The sequence below is a fragment of the Ovis aries genome, chromosome 2 (genome assembly GCF_016772045.2).
Source record: "Ovis aries strain OAR_USU_Benz2616 breed Rambouillet chromosome 2, ARS-UI_Ramb_v3.0, whole genome shotgun sequence".
Taxonomy (NCBI): domain Eukaryota; kingdom Metazoa; phylum Chordata; class Mammalia; order Artiodactyla; family Bovidae; genus Ovis; species Ovis aries.
In genome coordinates, this window is record NC_056055.1 from 196692324 (window position 1) to 196698658 (window position 6335).

At 36.9% G+C, this 6335-nt stretch overlaps 1 pseudogene; it reads right to left on the reverse strand.

The window, feature by feature from the left end:
- Positions 1-946: 946 nt before the first annotated feature.
- LOC114113144 (3-ketoacyl-CoA thiolase, mitochondrial-like) lies at positions 947-5253 on the reverse strand (annotated as a pseudogene).
- Between the last annotated feature and the right edge of the window lie 1082 nt (positions 5254-6335).

Consider the following 6335-nt stretch of genomic DNA (forward strand, 5'->3'; position numbering starts at 1 on the left):
CTCTGAAGTTCCCTTGTTTTAATGTAGCCTAGTCAAGTAATTAAATGAAATTGCTTTTTGAAGCCATGAAACTAAAAGATGCTTGCTTCTTGGAATTTAAAGCTATGATAAACCTGCTGCTGCTGCTAAGTCGCCTCAGTCGTGTCCTACTCTGTGTGATCCCATAGACAGCAGCCCACCAGGCTTCCCCGTCCCTGGGATTCTCCAGGCAAGAATACTGGAATGGGTTGCCATTTCCTTCTCCAATGCATGAAAGTGAAAAATGAAAGTGAAGTTGCTCAGTCATGTCTGACTCTTTGTGACCTCATGGACTGCAGACTACCAGGCTCCTCCATCCATGGGATTTTCCAGGCAAGAGCACTCGAGTGGGATGCCATTGCCATCTCCATTGATGAACCTAGACAGCATATTAAGAAGCAGAGACATCAGTTTGTCATCAAGGTCCATATAGTCAAAGCTATGGTTTTTCCAGTAGCCATGTATGAATGTGAGAGTTGAACCATAAAGATGGCTGAGCATCAAAAAACTGAAGCTTTCAAACTGTGGTGCTGGAGAAGACTTTTGAGAGTTCCTTGGACTTTAAGGAGATCAAACCAGTCAATCCTAAAGGAAATCAATCCTGAATGTTCATTGGAAAGACTGATGCTGAAGCTTAAGCTCCAATACTTTGGTCACTCAATGTGAAAGAGCTGACTCATTGGAAAAGATTCTGATGCTGGTAAAGATTGAAGACAAGAGGAGAAGAGGACAGCAGAGGATGAGATGGTTGGATGGCATCATCGACTAGATGAACACAAGCTTGAGCACACTCTGGGAGATAGTGAAGGACAGAGAAGCCTGATGTGCTGCAGTCCATGGGGTCACAAACAGTCAGACACAATTGAGTGACTGAACAACAACAAGCCAAGTAAAGTAACTATGCCCTATTGTGAGCTCCTTGGTTTCTTCAGGCTGAGTTCCAAATACTGAGTGTGATGTACTGGCCACCTTCAATGTAAGCTGATTCCCCTGCATATTCTCCACCTCCACATCTTAATTCATGAACTGTGTGTGCAATAATTCTTGATCCAGATCCTGCCAATGGCTGATTTCAAGTAATGACGCTTCCATTTACCTTGGTTTTACTTGGGTTGAAATCCAAGCTCTTTTCAACTGCCAAGTACTGGGGAGCAAAATCTCCATTCACTTCCACCAAATCCATGTCCTTAAGACTTGGTCTTCTTTTCTTTAGTGCCCCACTGGAGGCAGGGACAAGATCAATATCTACAACAGAGAAATCACATCTAGGTACAAAATAGCCCACAGTTCTTGCCAGTGTGAAGTTATTATTTTTGACAGCATCTTCACTATCTATGAAAGGATCAGATATTTCTGATACATTCCTTACAGTGATGGTCCTTTCTTCCTTAAAACTGGAGGAAGTTAAATAATTAACTGCACCAGGCTTATTGGTATTAAGCCTGATCATTACTTGGCATTACTCATTACTTGCTCCTGTCCTTGTCTTTACCTAAACTGATATCATCTCATTATTAAAGTAGCGAGCATCATTAGCAGCTTTTCATCTCTGCTGTGACTGCAGGGTGTTTTTTAAATTCTTCTCTACTTATTTTATGTTTTGCAGCAAAATTCTCTGCAGCAATTCCTATGGGGACTTGGACATGTAGCCCTGTTAATGCTGCTCACAAAGAAACTTCCAGCTTGAAATCTGATCCCAACTTGGTTATAATACACACATTTCTGACACAGTAGGGAGCCATGCTTTTGGCCCCTTCACATAAGACAACTTCAGCTATTTTTACACACGTTTCCTGACATCCATACACAATGAACTGGAAACCAGAGCCACAGAGCCTATTAGCAGTGAGAGCTGAGGTCTCTTTGGGGACATCCACATCAAACTGACATGCCTTGCCAAGTATGCAGCATCTGAAAAACTATTTCCTAGGCTATTTTAAAGAATATAGCTCAAGACCAGACAAAAAGAAGAAAGCACAGGAGAAGGCTGGGGAGGCGGGTATGGAACTTCCATTCCCTCTGGGCACACAACCTGTCCCAGTACTTTCATTTGTTCACCAACCTGAAGTTCTGATTAGTCTTCATTTGTGAAAGAAAGTCTTACGAAACAATGGAATTCATTTTTAATAGTAAAATTTTTGTTAATCAAATTCTGGAGAGAATAATATCATTTGATACAATGGGCAGTTTAGGTAGAAGTTTTAATCTGCCTCTAAAAACTTGGCAAACATAAGGTTAATCTCCCCTATGCTCTTAGTATTTGCATTTGAAATTTTCTTTATATTTAGTTTCTAAGTTAAAAGAATTCTGAATTAGAAGAAATGAAGATATAGGCTTAAAATATCCTCAGATAAAACATTTTCAGTGTCATCACTATATTATGTGTGAAAAGTTCTATATTTTTTGTTGCATTCATAATATTTCTATATTATGTAGTTTTAGAGCCATCTTATATTACGTGACTGGAACAGTTATCTGGTAAGTTAATTGAAAAAGTAGGTTAAAGTAGGAACCATAAACAAATAAAAAGTGTACACATGTCTTAAAATCTTATTTCAAGTTAAAACATATACAGACACGTTATGAGGTAAGGACAAAGCCTTCCTTCAAACTTAGTTTGCTGATTTGTGTTCCAAATTTTACATAAAAGACATCCTAAGGCCTTGTCCACAACATCTAAGAATGGTCTTATTAGATGAACTAAGTAATGCAGCTGGTGAGGAACAACAGAGGGAGACGTTTAATAGCCACAGTTATTCAGTCAGTGCATCTTCAAAAGGGAACTGAAACCTTCAATTAGTCTCAAAGATTATTTATGTGAAGACATATTAAGAGAGCTTCTATTTGTTCTATAAATGAAGATACAGTCCAGTTAATAAAACTTTTATATATTATCTGCAACGCCTTATAATTATTTGAAAGTATTTTACAGCCTTATGTCATAAATCTTAATGTCTATTCATTAGATAAGAGGGTTTCTGTGGTTGCTGTCATTTGTTTATATATATCTTCTTTCCTTACCTCAGATACTACTGCAAAGTAGTTTGGCAAATTAAGAATAGAAAGCAGAATTCTCAACATCAGGCCAACGGAAGATGGGTAAAATATGTTTATAAATAGTCTTTTACTAGTCGTCTAATTTATATGTATATAAGGTAGATATATTTCCCCCACAAACACCAATCATACTAGTTAGCTATGCCGTCAGTCAAAACGGATCTGACTGCTTTCTAATGGCATTTGGCAGAAGTAAATGGAGATTAGAGGATAGAGAGATCAGTTCAGGCCTCCAAGCCAATCTGTGCAGCTTTCGATTTCAACCAATCAGTGACACCTGCATGTGGTAATCATTCTCCTTGGTTACAAGCCCTGGCAGAAACTAGAGACCTGTTTTTCAAGCTAAAGCAAAATGAGCTAAATATAAATGTGAAAATCTTTTTCATTGTAGAATTTTCATCTTCTGAGAAAAATAGGAGAAAAAAACAGGGATGTTTTAATCCGTATTTTAATTATTTTGTAGTAAGGTCAATTATGTTTAAACACACCAACAATGGATAAGCATGTTGGGTATGTTATTTATCTTCTTGGCATCACAATAAAGATTCAAACTGCAGTCCGGTATCCAGCTTGAGACTTTAAACTGCTGTGCTGGTGCACACTACTCCAGTCTCCTTTTTAGTTACTTGTTAGAGCTGTGTGAACCTTTCATCTTGTGAAACTTGCCAACCTCAGGAATATTTTATGAGTTATCAGCTTTGCAACTTTTGTAGAATATATTCAAACATCACTTTTACAGGGAGCAGAACTGTAAAATGTTTCTCCAAAGATTTTTAAAAGTACATAAAAAGGAAGCCATGGAAGGAAAACTCGTAGCGTTCTCCCATTGTTACCAGGCAGACGGCTTATTCTGTACTGTTTTCTCTAACTTGAAGTCAGGCCTTGACTTAGGGGTCAATAGACCACCCTCCTGAGGTTATCATTCTCAGCTGAATCTCTCTCCAGAAGAGCAAAAACATTATAGGTAATACATTTTTTTTACAGTTTTTTAAATTTAGTGTTTGGCATTCTTGGGTAAAATAAGATTACTTTATAATTTTGTATTTTTCTTTCCCCTTTTTTCCAACTAATTACCCCTATTTAATCTTTTAACAGGCTTCCTTGGTGCTCAAATAGTAAAGAATCTGCCTGTCAATGCAAGAGACATGAGTTTGATCATTGGGTAGGGGAAATTCCCTGAAGAAGGGAATGGTTACCCACTCCAGTATGCTTTCCTGGAGAATTCAACAGTCAGAGGAGCCTGGCAGGCTACAGTTGACGGGGTCACAAAGAGCTGGACATGACTGAGCAATATTTTCACTTCACTTTCAATCTTTTAACAGAGTCTCATCTCAGTATGTAATATTTATTTAATAGATGATAAAATATGCCAAAATTTTTTAAAGAAAGGTCAAATAGTTTGCAGAAAAGCCACAATACTCTTTTCTTTTTTTTTTTTTTTTCCAAATGGGCATTGTTTGCACTGTTATTTTAAATCAAAAATAAGGTCTGGAAATACTGTGAAGGTATTATGGGAAGCTGGTTGTTAAATCTGATGAATATGATAAGGCTGGTTTTAGATCTTGAATTAAGCTGTTTTAAAATTTTGACCTGTTTTCAGAAAGATTAAAAGTGCTTTTGTAAGCAGATTTTGGGGAGCATACCTATACAATCAGCCTTATCTATTGGAGAAAACAGTGAAACATAATTATAGAATATCTAGAGTATATAGTACCTTCCAGGGTCTCAGAGTCACAGATACTTTTATTTGCTACTTTATATCCATTCTCCTTCTAGATGTTATTTGAGGTCAGTTTTAAAGTCTCCATGGGAACTTGCCCCTGGATTCTTTCAGAAGAGTAGCATGCATAAGTGGAATCAAACAACATATTGAATGATGAGTGTCCAGACCTGTCTATTGAATGAGTGTCAGAAAATTTGGAAGTATTATAAGACCTAGCTCTTTTTTTCTTCTGAACTAGAAATTTAGGAGCTATTGCCATCTTGCTACCATAAAGAGAGTCTGAGGGTAATTGTTCCTACTCGCTGGAAACAAAGTTAAGATAAGATCAGAGAGAAATCAAGACCTAGAATATTGTTTAAGCTACTACATCAATTAATCAAAGGTCACTCCTATCCATGGACTTTTCGAAGATCAAGCACTGGCTTCAAAACCTACAGCTCTGCTGATGCCACCATGCTTGTAAACTACGTGGCCAGGAGAAGCTACACTTTCCACTCCTCCCATTTCAGAGAAAGTTAGCTCTCCCAAACTGCCCCCCTTACAGCACACAAGATTTTATCAGCATGTTGTTTTTAAAGGAAGTGCTCATTGTTTCATTCATAAGAAGATGGAAAGAGAGAAATGAGTAATTGCTGCTCATTTTTCAGATGTAATAACTGGCTAACATGAGGACATAATTCATGGTCATATATCTCACACACTATAAGATGATGACTCAAACTGGATGAAACCATAGCTTAAAGCAGAAATACAAATGAAATCTCATCAAATCTATCCAGTTTACCTTAATTACTAATAATAACAATTCATTTAAAAATGATAAATCTGGAAAGAAAAAAAAAAAGCCCAAGGCAGACAGGATGCCAGAATAATAAATATAAACCAAGACTGTCCTGTAAAAGAAAGTATTAGCAAACAAAAAAGGAAACCTACTGAATGGGACAAAATATTTGCCAATGATAAGACAAAAATGGCTTGATACTCAAAATATATGAACAACTCATACAAGTCAGCATCAAAACAATGCAGTCAACTTTATTAATAAGGTCAGAAGTCCTAATTGACACTTTTTCAGAGACATAAAGATGGCCAACAGGCAAATGAAAGATGGTTTACATTGTTACTTATCAAATAAATGAAAGTTAAAGGCACAGTACCATATCACCTCACACCTGTCAGAATAGCAATCATCAAAAAGACCACAAATAACACATGTTGGAAAAGATGTGAAGAAAAGGGAACCTTCATACGCTGTTGGGTAGGAATGCAAATTGGTGCAGCCACTGTGGAAAAGAGTATGGCAGTTTCTCAAAACATCAATAGAACTACCATATGATGTAGCAGTTCTACTTATGGGTATATATCTAAAAAATACAAAAACACTAATTTGAAAAGGTACATGCACCCCACTGTTCACAGCAGCATTATTTACCATCATCAAGATACAGAAGCAGATGAATAGACAAGGAAGATGTCATGTATATGTATACAATGACATACTACTTAGCCATAAAAAATGAAATTTGGCCATTTGTAA